Below are 13,343 nucleotides of genomic sequence, written 5' to 3' on the forward strand. Positions count from 1 at the left end.
CCTAGAGAAGCATTTCTGTGCATCCCACAGAGACATCAACACTGTCATACAGATTCTGAGGAGTTCCAGTGTGGTAATAGAGGGTTCATTGCCCATCTCCACCTACTTCTGAACATAGAGGCTCAGATCAGTCTCACTGGCAAAGACCAGAGCTGAATTTCCTTAGCAGAGTCTATGTGGCCTTATAAGCTGTACACTGCAAATATGGTCCTTCACTTTTGCTAAATCACTCCTCACTTTCTCAAGGACGCATGTGAAGCCTAACCCTTTGAAGTAGAAGGTTTCCAGCTTCTTCCTCTCATTTATTACAAATAGCATGTGGACTTTCAAATCCCGGTTAACAACAGCTATATCTAATTAGAACATATACCTGTGCCAGTATACCACCTATTTTTTCATACTTCCTTTGGATGAGTACTCTGGTGTCCCATTTCTTCACAGAATACAAGTTTCTTTCAGCTTCCTCCAATCCATCCGAGAGTCTTCAACCCCTATCATAAGCTCACATCTCTGAAAGGAGAGTGTTGGAAACAGGATGACCAACATGCATATGTATTTATTTTCCCAACAAGATTGTCACACCCGATCTTCAGTTTAAACATCTGATCTAATGGGCAGAGGGATTTGATACTGTTTTTCTTGCACTTTTAGCCTCACTGAAATGTCCTCATATGTATTCTAATCAAGCTATCCATTTTTAAAATATCAAATCTAAATTGCCAGTGACCAATACCATCCAGTGGAGCACAAACACTCACTGTCTGCATTAACTCCTGCTTTTTCCTTAGGGGTAAACTGAACCTCCCCCAAACTATGCATCAAAATGAATGGCTTTAAATAGCAGTCATCTGTGGTATTAATCAAGTTTCTTCTTAAAACCATCCCAGATGTGCCACTCAACCAGCTTATACTGGTTTCTGTAAGAACACCCACTGTTATTATTGTACCAACAGATTTTGCAACTTCCTTAATTTCTTTTAACGCATGAAGGTCTCAAGCTGAGATCTTTTGCAGCAATGAGGGTGTGCTAACAGCAGAGGGTTGCATAAATCTGTGCAGTCTTTCCAGCAGACCATGAAGGCTGTAGGTACAGTGTGGATGAGGGCAGGGTTATTTGAAATAGCTTGCACATCCTGTAATGTAGCTGACCATTTTCTTTAGCATGGTAGCTACTGGAAATAGGACAGAGGAGGAGGAGATGTAAATTTGGCCTTACATAGCTGCATAGGCACGTGTACACAGATTGTATGAGCCCAACTGCACTTACCCAAGTCCTTTTTATCCATAGTTAGAGGGATGGGGAGTGTGTCAGGAAACCTCTTAGAAAAGACAAGCGGATGGGCAGGGATCCACAGCCACTCTCCACCAAAGCAGCAAGGAAAAATGGTGTTTGGCAGAAGATGAGGATCCTATAAAAGAGCTCTCCATCTGGGATGCTTGGGACATTCTGAGTTTTTTTTTTTCCACCACCCTCAGGCAGTGGGAAATTACTACCTCTTGTGTGAGTGGAGAGGAAAAGAGCTAGGCAGTCTCCATTTCAGTATGCAGGAGGTAGGTGGGTCCCACTGCCAGGTATGGGAATTCTGGGAATTCCTCAGGCATGTGCTGTGTATGCATGGTCCAAGGAACACTATGGCAGCACTCCCCTCTGTGGCAAGCCCCCACAGCTATCTTCTGGATTCTTTGATCAGAGCAGTCCCCAAACTGCTCTCAGTAAGATGACCCAATGCTCTCTGGATGCAAAAGTTGATTGATGTGTAATCTATCATACGTTCTTGATCTGATCTTTACTGGCTTTGTCACACTTTAAAATTTGAGATTAATACACGAAAATCAAAATGGTAAATGCAAAGTCTAAGGAAGGCCCTGTGAAATGACACTCCAGATAGCTGAAAACCTTTGTACTGCTGGAGTTTTTCAGTCATATCCCCAATACAAATATCAAACAGCTCTATGATTTTACAGAAGTCCAGTAAGAGCTTTTTATGCAATGGAAAAATTTTTGTAAAGACTTACATTTTATTTGGGAACTGGCTATCTGTTACAACCAGAAATTCAAGTCAAAGCAATGGAGTAATATTTCAAAAATGATGAGAGCAAAACAAATAATCACATGAATGGTATTATTTTGCAAAACATGTGATCCTCAGTAATTTGTGGTTTTTGGTCTCTGGTGCTAAAACTGTGCTGTGTCTTTAATCAAGCTAATTATGCAAAACTCTCTGAAGGTCACAAAAGGTTCAGGCAGAGACTTTTTGATGCTGAAATACAGACCAAACAGCCATATTACATTGTTCTGATTAGAAATGAAGCACTGCTTTCTTGAGACTTCAAGTGTGTTTGAAATTCCACTGTGAAATACCGACATTTATACCTTACCTACTCTTAGATTGCTTTGCATAGTGCTGCAAAAAAATCAAATTACCCTCTCCCTCCCTTTAATGTGGATATGGAAACAAGCTTTCTCTTTCCATCACCGTGTCCTCTAAAAACATTACATTATACTTACAGCATTTATTTATTTTTGGCAGCCAGCCAGAGGAAAAAAAAAAATAATCCTCTTTCAAAAATACCCCTCCCTGTGAATTGGATTATGTTGTAATCCATTCTGGATCTACCCCAGGCCTGCTTGCTTTCTGGGGTAAAATGACAAAGTTTTGGATGGTCTGCAGGGCTGGGTGGAGGGAGTGGACCACCAGGAGGCTATGATACAGCCCAGGTTTCTCTCCTATTCCTTAATTTTACAGCTATAAGGAAAAAAATCTGTACACAGAGTGGGCTTTGTCCATCTGCGAAACACACGCTCACCCAGGTTGCTGCCGCTCATGAGGTCATGGTGTGGGGCAGTGAGGAGTGGTTTGCAATGCTGGCGAAGATGTGATGCCAGCCCTGCCTGCCACAGCTGGCGTGGGGTGGGCATGGAGTGATCTGGGAGCATTTCTACCCACCAGCACTCCTCAGGGTTGCCAGGGTGTAAGCCATTGGTGCCATGCCTCACTGCGATGGCATAGCTCCTGGGACTCCTGCAAAGCTTTCCTGTGGCTCTTTCTCCTGCAGGGCCACTGCTTGTGCTGTTTGGTTGACATTTTACTTTGCTCTTTCCCTGCAAACTGCTACTCTCCTTTATTTTCTTCTTCCTGAGTGGTCTCTGTGGCCACTCCATCTGACTTTGTGGTGAGTTGGGGATCGCTGGTGTTCTGGAAACCTGATAGCCGCATCTCTGGCTGCAGTGTAGGGACCAGAACTCTCTTCCACTTAAACTGAGGGCAACTTGATGACAAACTGAAGGGACTTCAGAGAGGGGAAAAAATGAGCCAGGGCTTAGATGTGGGCTGAAGGAAAATGAAGGGAATGGGTTTTGCACATATCTTGGCTGAATGATATCTAATTGGGCTATGATAATTCCCCATAAGTCTTAGGATATGAACACTTAAGAGGCGAAGGGATTGATTAGGACTAGAGAAAAGAGTATAAGTAGAATTAATGAGATAAAATGGAGAGCAGGAAGATTTATGTTTTAGAGTAACATTTCCTATTAATGAGATCTACTGCAGTGTGGGGTAGGATTCCAAGGAGAAGCAATGAAAACCCTGTTGCTTAAGTTATTTCAGAGAAGACTGGACAAAACATTCAAGAGCACTGTAGGGAACAATTCCATAGTGACAGGGAATGGAAAAGAGGATCTAATAGTAGCTCTTTCCATTTTAATTTATATGATGACCTTATACTAAAAAGCTTTTTTTTTGAGCCGCCAACCAGTCATCAGTAAAAGAAACACACTAAAAGTCCTTCTGGCATTCCACAACAGTCCCGTTTTTCCCTACTTCCTAAGTCCCGTCTATTACACATATACACTACAGACCTGATGACTTATAGCAGAAACCTCATCCTCCAGTCATCCAATTTTGCTGAGTTACTGCAGGGTTTCTGAACAGTGGTTATCTTGTGTGCCACATGAGCTAAAACATCACAGCACAGCACAGTCAGATGATTCAATATTAATTTCCTGGCTTTGAAGAACTGAGAAGTCAAATTTTCAGTATCATTTTAAAACCGTTTCTTTTTCCTATTACCATTTCTTCACATACTCAGGCAACTGTGTAGAATAACATTTGGAAAATCTTTACAAATAGAATCTTATTAGCAGAAAGGCAGTACCGGGCATTATTCAGTAAAAAGAGGAGGTGGGGAAAAGCTCTTTGTACTACAAAATGTAGAATAAGAGAAAGGAAATCCTCACTGAGGACACTTCTGTACTCTTGACTTTGTAATACATACCATTTTATATTGCATTCTGTATTTTTTGATTGTTTTACATTATATAAATAAATGACACGCTCATTTCAATAAGGGAGGGCAATAAATGTTCCCTGAACGTTTAACATAATAATTTCAATTGTGAAGTGACAGCACAGATTGTCTGCAGAAGTACAAGGTAGCAGTTGAGTCAGCTGCTAGAAGTAATGTACACAAAGCCCATCTTTGAGATGTGGAGAGATTTGATGTCTGCTCAAGCTCCTTTTCAGCCGTATTTTCTTTTTTCAGTATTTTCCATCAGTGTCTCTACAAAGTTTCCAGGCATCTATCTGCCAAAATATGTGCAGATGCATATAGGTCAGCTAAAACAAACATCGGTAGACTCTAAGGTCAAAATAGATTGTTGAGTTTATCTTTTCCAGTGTTTCTGAACATTTTCCAAACCATGATCTCATATGACTACAGTGCAGAATAACAGACCCTTTCCCCTCTTCTTGACTGTAAAGAGAGGGCAGCTGAACTGAGGATTGTGAGCAAAGGTTGTAGTTCAGCCCCTGACCAGGACTGTACACACCAGCTCCCAGTGCAGATGGGAGCACAGCTGCATGGCTTGAGTGTGCAAGCAGTGAAATGCACAGACAGGACACAAGGCATGCACAGAGAGGGACCCAAGGTCTGCTGCTGCCACTTACCCTATGAATTGCTGGTAGAAGGTGACTGATTTTCACAGACTCATCCAAATGTATATGAAAACTGTTCAGAGACTCATGCTAGAACATACCACAGCTAATGCTGACTTCATTAAAGCTCTCTGGTCAATAAAAGCAACTGTGTATTGTCTAGTGGTTGGACTGGAAGACAGGAAAGGATTTGATTCAGTGCTAGCTGTGCTACTGACTCATGGTTTACCCTTCAAGTAAGTCATTTGACCTTTTCGTAGTTCAGTCAATCTGGCTGAAAAACTGTGCAGGAAGAGAGAAAAGGACTGTTCTTACTGAAAACCACAGACAGAATCTGAGATTAGTTTTCTTAGGGCAAAAAAGTAAGACAAAATATCAGAATGAGAGTCAAGATCAGAACCTCCCTGGCCTTTTCCACTCAGGACGTCTGGTAGTATCATCATTATCACAGCAGAAAATAATTTACTTCAAGTATTATTTCTAGCTCAGAAACCAAAAGGAAATACTCAGTGCCTGTGCCAGGTACACTGAGCTCCTGAATAGATTGAAGAACTATCTGAATGGATTTAATAATGTTTGACTTCTCTACATGGATCACATTTAAAGAGTATAAATAACCAGAGCAAAAACTGGAACAGAGATGGATTTATATTACTAATATTTTAAATTTTTTTTTCTGATGGGAAAATGGAAAAAAGTAGGGACTTAAAAGTACCTTTTTTTCCTTGTGTTATGCTTTCTGTCAGATTTTGTTCTATAGAGACCTAAAGAACATTTTTTGGCAAAATACCAAGCTAAATACGAAGTGGTGTAAGTTCCTAATAATGGAAAGAAAGTCGTGGTGGGAAAGTGTCTAGAGCAGATTTTGTAGACAGAAGGTCCCCAAATTGGCTGCAGAAACAATTCCTTTTTCAGAATATCTTCCTCATTTTGAAAATATAAATAGCTCTAATTAAAAGCCCCAACCTTTTTCTTTTAGTATGAGTAGGATGTGGAGTTGTAAAAGATTGATTTTGGCCAGTACCGCTATAACGTGGTGAAAACAATAACGACCTGTAAGGGAAACTGAAATTCAGTGGGGGCTGAATTTGTGGTTCTGGGTATCTTGAAAATACCTCTGGTTTTGTGAGAAACCTCTACTAGACCTATGAAATCAGAGCCCTTCTGGATTTCAGGAACATTTCAACTAGAGTGAAAGGCCCTGACTGACAAACTGCTCATGCTGAGAATAGCACTCCAAATATACAGCACCACGATGCACTTCTGTGCATGGGGTCTTAGGGGGATAATTGAATCAAAGCCCACAAGCACTCCATAATGAGGGAATCATATGCAAAATGCCAAAGGTGAGTGGGGCCATTGGATTCAGGCACTGTGAATTTTCAGTGGAAACTGAGTCTGCTTCAAGTTTGATATCAGGTGAAATATTGATACCTGATGGTGGAAATATAGTAGAAATACAAGTGGAAGTGTGGCTTTAGTATTGCAGCTTCCACATTGTTGACTTGTCAGTCATTTATCAAGTGGCCTAAAAGAGACCTGCCTTATGAAGAAATGGTTATATATTTTCATGGATCCAAAATTTTTATGTAGGTCTTCCAAAATCTCAGGAAGTATCTTGCTCTTTCTTGGTCTAGAGACAAAGATTATCAGAGCTTTTACGTTAATAAGACCCAGTCACTATGACAGCATTACACAATAGGCGTCATTAGTGGGGAGAGGGTGGAACGCAGAGATGGATTTTATCTGTCAGAAGTTTTATTGTTGTAAAATGTGATACAGATAGGAATATTTTTATGAGTCCCAGGGATACCAATTCTCCATCAGCATCATAAAAAGAAAAGAAGACTCTCAATTTTATTTTCAATTAGGTGGTAAAACATGACCAAGAAGGTCTTTGTGGGCTCCTGTGTATTAATCACCATCACTGAACTGCTATGTTAAAAGACACAGAGGACATAATGGACAATAGAGGTCTGGCAAGATTTCAGAGTAAACAAATCTGCAATGAAACCTTAGACTTCTTTGAACTCAGACCTGACCTTGTCCTAAGCTGCATTTACATCCAGAAATTATTCTCTTGGCTTATACACAGAAAGTCAAAGCTGTACTTCTAGACACGAAACACTGTGAACTCTGATGCTCTGAAATTGTGACACACATCTGTATCACCTGGGAAGTTAAAATCTTTTCATGTTGAGTTTGATAGTTTTCAGCATTGCAGGCATGTCTCATCTGTTAGAATAGTTTCAGAACTTTTGCTTTCAATCTGTGCAGACACTTCGTTTTTAAAATTCCCCTCTGTTACTTGTGTGTAGGAGACAATAATTCCCCAAATGGCTATTTTTTTCTCATATGATGCAATCTGGAGGGGAATACTGTCTTTTTCTCACATGCTTTTTACTCTATTAATAAATAATTTTGTACATACAGATCACAGTGATATAGTAACTTCAAGGAATTAACAATTTGGTCATAAAGTACAAGTGAAAGATGACCACAGTACAGGAAAAACATTCCTGGAGCTATCCCAATATTTCTTATTTCTTTCAAGCTCACTTTTACAGCAATATTGCATAAATTACCTTACATTGGAACAAAACAAAACAAAAGCAACTGAGCCAAGTCCAAAGGAGAGATGCAACAAACAACTTTTTACTGTGTTGAGCTAGTCAAATGCAAGCCAGCTGCATGCTAGAAGCAATGGATGCATGGCAATTATATATGAGCTAAGTATGCCCTGAATTCTTCATACCAAACCAGCTTTAGAATTCAGACATTTTCCTTCTTCCTTCTTTTTTTTTACAGGCAGGCAAAGGTTTAAAAAACAGTTGAAAATCTGATGCAAAATAAGTTTATACCATTGTCATAAAAACCCCTCTTCTTCACCTCCAATGTCACTGTCCTAGGCTACAAGTTACTCTTCTATATAATCAGATATTGGCATTTTGTCATAAATTACATCGCCAAAAAAGCACCCCACACTTTAAAATTGTGCCTCATCTCTGCTCCTAAAAATTAGAGTATCCTCTACCATCCCACCATTCTCAGTCTTTCCTCAAACTGGAGAAAAATTTCCCAAATCTTAGCCAAAAAGAGCAATCAGATTAAATCCTGATATTGGACAGAAGTAAATTTCTGCATGACCTTGAGGGCAAGGCATGGCCTAAATGGAAAGGGGAGATTCCTGATTTTCTACACAACACGGTAACTATACTTGGAAGGTCCCAAGAATTTAGACTGGGAAGTTGGGTTGCTTCCAGACACAATATAACTACAGTGGCATTTTAGTAACTTACTTATTTCTTCAAAATCCCCCTAAAGAATAAATACCAGAAAACACTACTGGACCTCCACAGGTAAACAGAAAAGAGAATTTCTAATGAGGTTTAAGAAAATTTGCCTGAAACAGCTGTTCAACTGGCATTTCCAGCTGGCAGAATGGTACAGCATAAGCTGTTGGTACTGATGTGGGTTAGTCTCACTTATGAATAATCTCAGATCTGTGCCAGTAAAAGATTTATCACACAGTGCTATGTCTTTTCCCCCTTCCAATCTGACCAAACAAAGTGAAATCAAATCTAATCAGTAAATAACTTTAACCTCAGTAGGGTTTCTCATTAATTTGTGGTTTCTCATTTCCCACAACTCCATCACTGCATAAAACTTCCCTTTTTACAGACAGTTCACTGTTTACATGATAAACATACTCCCTGCATTACCCTTCTGGACTTGAATAGCTCAAGCGTGAGAGCTTCAGTACATCCCACTTCCTTACCAGCCCCTTGAAAGCTCCTTGATGACAGTGCTTGGTGACCACAACAGGCAGTGAGTACTAATATTGCAGTACAGAGAATTTCCCCCCACCAATGAAGCATAGCATTCAGTTTCTCCAGCTGTTCTTCTCATTCCTGGAAACCTGCTGGAAAAAGCCACTGTGGAGGTAAATGACTATCTTGGCACAGACATATCACCCACATGTCAAAAGAACTGACAAAAGAGGATGGGTCTCTTGCCCTGAGACTGGCATTGCTGGGATAGAAAAATGCTTTCAAGTGTGTGTGAGTTATCTGGAACCTCACCAAAGGGAAGGACATTCCTCTGAGGCTTTAACTGGGACAATTGACTCCCTTCGAGCTGCTGGCATGGAGGGTGTGCCTGCAAGAAAAGGCTTTGTGCCAGTGCTCACCCTTGCCTTGCTGTCTCTGATTTCCTGTGCCATTCTGGATACACAGAATGATGGTTTGCCTCTGATGGGCACAGCCCTTCTCCAAATGGCAGCATGCACCCCAAAGCACAGCAAGGAACCCAATCTACTTATTTCTCCTACTGGCACAGGGATGTCAGCCAGTGTAAACAGAGAGTGGACATTTCTGTCTCTTTTTCTTTCTTTCTTAACAAAGTAAAATATTTCAGGCAATAGTCTCAGAAATCAGACTTCAACATTTACCTGCTGTAAGATATATCACTTAGGTGATTTTGTTAGCTGTGGAAAAATACACTCCACCAAGTCAGTTTTTCACCAAAGACTTGCTAAAGATGGACACTGCTGAGGTATGTATGAGCACCAGGAATGATTCTATCCCATCAGTCCTGCCTGTCCAATAAAGCTCATCAGATCATAGGTCTTTTAGTAATGTCCTTCCAAATTTACTTCTGGGAATCAATTAACAAGAGTCATGAGGAATTCATCAAAATCTACCAGCAACTTTGATTATACCTGTCATTTTACTCCAGCACAGGATTTGCTGTCTACAAAATCAGGGGGTTTATACTGTACACACAATTTACCAAGTTAATTTTTATGTTCCTCCCAATTAATTAACTAAACAGTAAGAGCCAGGACCCAGTCTCAGATCCAGGGACACCATCTGTCACAACCTGGCTCAGTCCCATTGTGTAAGGTCAACAGTCTGCTGTGAGTGGGCTCAATCCATGGGGTCCCACCTGCTTCAAACCCAGAGAATTCTAAGGCAAATGCCCTCCTCTTGCATTCCCTGGGGCCCCAGAGCTCCTACAACTCCTTTCCAGGGAGGTGAAACCCTGCAGGATAGCCAGTCCCTCCCTGTGCTGCCCCAGGCTCATGCACACTTCTTGGAAATTGATCTGGGGCTTCAGGGGAGCATTTCTACACTTCCAGTTTAACCTCCCCACCAGGACAACGTGATGTGAAAGCAAGGATCAAAGTTAAAGTAGAAGAATGTCTGAACCACAGACATTGTACTCTTAAAAGGATTTAAAAATCATAGACTTATGAAAAAGGCTGAAGTTCTGGCTTAGTTGCCCCCTCTTGTGAGTGCGAGGGCTGGGATGAGCCCATCCTTGTTTTCCATACACTCTCACACAAGACTTACCCATGTTCAGCTGCTGCCAGCTGCAGTGTCCCTGTCAGAAACCCTTGGCCTTTTCACCTCCACTCTTCTGTATTAAAAAAGAAAAAGACCCTTGCAAAGGCCAGTACCTAGAATATAATCAGCATACTTAGCCCCAGTTTTGCATCATGATGGCTTCTTACAGCTACTGCCAAGAAAGGCCACCAAGCATATTTCTGAGGCAGAGACAACCCTGCAAGCTGCTAACATGTTTAGATGTGTGTCCAGGAAGACACAAAATAAAGTCCTTCTACCTGAACCAAATACACAGTGCTGCAGGAGGATTGCTGTGAGGCACTGCCATGAGGAGCAGTATCACAGAGCAGGGGGTCACTGAATATAGGGATCCCTCTTCCAAGCTGTATAACAATACAGCTCACAACCCAGTGATTAAAGATTGGCAGGGCAGAGTCCCAGCATTACAGAGCTGAAAGGAAGATCTCACATTGATTTGGCTGTATTTAAAGTTTCAGTCACAGGCTACAAATACTACAAGGGAGGGCCTACAGATAAATGTATTTTCTGGATTGCACTCAGGGTACTCACTATTTTGTAAGATCAGCATGCGGATCTTCATGCTGGTTTTGACATCATCTGAATTTTTGTATTTATTTCTGAAACCAGTTAACTGCCTGGAAGTGTTCTAGGCAAAAAACAATGAAATTATCAAGAGACTTGAAAGAATGTTCTGTGATGAGAAATTAAAAGCAAGTGTCTCACCTACCTAGAGAAAAATAAATTCTTTAGAGAAAAGCAATTGCCTGCCTTTTAAGCTGTGTTGAATTTAAACATACATCTGAAATGCACATATTACATAAATGAGAATGATGGACATTATGAATATTGCACAATAAAAACTGTATTTTAATGAGTTTTTTTACTATATCAAGAAAAATGCACCACCTTTATGTGTAATAACAGAAACAGTAATTATGGATGTACACATATGTATTCTGGCATATGAATATGTGTGTATTTTCAGTAACAAATTTGAAAACTGAGAATAATAGATATGACAAGGGACATTTACAATGGATCAAGAAATAGCAAGGAACAGTTGAGAAAAACCTTCCTCAAAGTTAAGAAAAGACACATACTTTTAATGTATGTTAAATTGACAGATTTCAGAGACAATTCTGAGTTGTAATTGACCCAAAAGGTTCACTGAGTCCAACTCTTAAAGTGAATGCCAAGTATGGGGATTGAACCCATGACCTTGGTGTTAATGTAAAATTAAAGATGGAAGATACAAATATAGCTAGGGAAGCTGAATATTGTTTTGCCTGTCTTTACATAAAAGCAAATAAAGGTATAAAATAGATTAAAAGTAATTAGGGACTTTAAGTGCCTCCACTTTGGAATGCCAAGTTTTACTCACAGTAATAGTAGCTAGAATGCTAAAAGTGACTTTTTTAGCATTAAAAATAGGCCCTTCTCAGTGTCTCAAGTTCAGCACCCCAAGGACAGAGTTGGGAAAGTTAGATGAAGGACCAGATGTGTGAATTATCTAATTTCCATTGATATAAATGGGAGTAAAGTTCCTAAAGAAGGAATGATGTGCCTTTTGCTACAACCTAGTGTTTTAATGGATTCAACAGAGACTTAAAACTTGCACCAAAAATTAAGAGCTTACAGAAATTTTCAATCAAAATCTCCAACAGCCAATGAATAAATAAAAGCCTCTACTGTCATTTAGCATGACACTTCTTTTTACATCACTATAACACTTTTAGACTTTTCAAAAGTGATTTAAGCTATACAACATTTCTCTCATCTGCTGTTTAGGGGAGAGCTGTGTGTGCAGTGTCATGTTTTAATTTAGGCAAGGTTTGGGAGTATGCTGACAGTCACAGTATGGTGGGGGAAAGAGCTGAAGGGAAAATGATCATGTGGATCATTGCTTGATTTAGACAGGACTTGCTTTCAAGGCCAGAATGAACTTGGATGAAAACATAGACTATTCTTCAGCAGCCCACCATGGATTTGTATATATGACTTGCTGGGATTTTTCCTCTCTGCTCTCAGTCCAGAGGGTCACTTGGAACAATTTTTCCTATGTTCAGGAATACCAGTTTTTTGCATTGCCCTCAAGAACGTAAGAAAAAAATCCCATGGGTTTTGAAGGCTGAAATGAAGCAGAAACTTCTTGCTGCTAGCTGCAATGCAAGTACATAGAGATGGCCCAAACAAAGCACAAGCCATACTTTATTTTCCTTTGTGACCTTACAATTTGAGAAACCTGGACAGTTCTGCAGGTCATTAGTTTGGCAATCTCTCTGTTTCAATAACAGAGGCAGAGGGAGATGTGAATCATTTCCCAACCACCACTACCTCTGACAGCTGAAGACAAATTAGTGACCGATTTCTGGGCCAGCAAGATACTAGTCTATAAGCTCTGATATGCCAGGTTTGTGAAGAAAAGATGAAGCTACCTCAGTCCTTGCAATACCCATGCTCTTTTCACCCAAGATTTTCCATCATAAAGTAAGGTGGAACAAATATCCAATTCTAAATTTATCAGCAATCTATAGTTTTCTGGCAGCTAGGGGGAAAGAAGGGAAAGCCTTTATGTGTACAGGCAGCCATTGCATTTGAATTTCCTCTTCTTTTTTCTTTCTGGGTTTTTTTTTGGTTTTTTTTGTTTTTTTTTTCCAAGGCAGAAGCATGTTTCTTATTTATTTGAAAACATCCTGTTCAGATTTAAGATTTTCTGTGGTTAGTTGCTGTTCGTCATTATCTGTTCTCAAACCAGTCAGGATGGGAACCATTTCTGATGGGCAACCAACAGGGAAAATAAAACAAATGAGGAGAGAAGATGTATGGGGAATCCTTGCATGGTGTGGTTGATGTTATGATCTGTATTTGAAATGGGATAGGATATGGAAGGTCTACCAGCACTTTTGAGGAATTCAGCTAAATAGCAGGACGTCTGCTGGGCAAATACATCCATGTGTCCTTTTTCTGACTGTTACTCATTACTGCACAGTTTAAAATGTGTGCATCATGAAATAATCTGGGCAACCTTATGGTCTAG

The sequence above is a fragment of the Poecile atricapillus genome, chromosome 2 (genome assembly GCF_030490865.1).
Source record: "Poecile atricapillus isolate bPoeAtr1 chromosome 2, bPoeAtr1.hap1, whole genome shotgun sequence".
NCBI classification, from domain to species: domain Eukaryota; kingdom Metazoa; phylum Chordata; class Aves; order Passeriformes; family Paridae; genus Poecile; species Poecile atricapillus.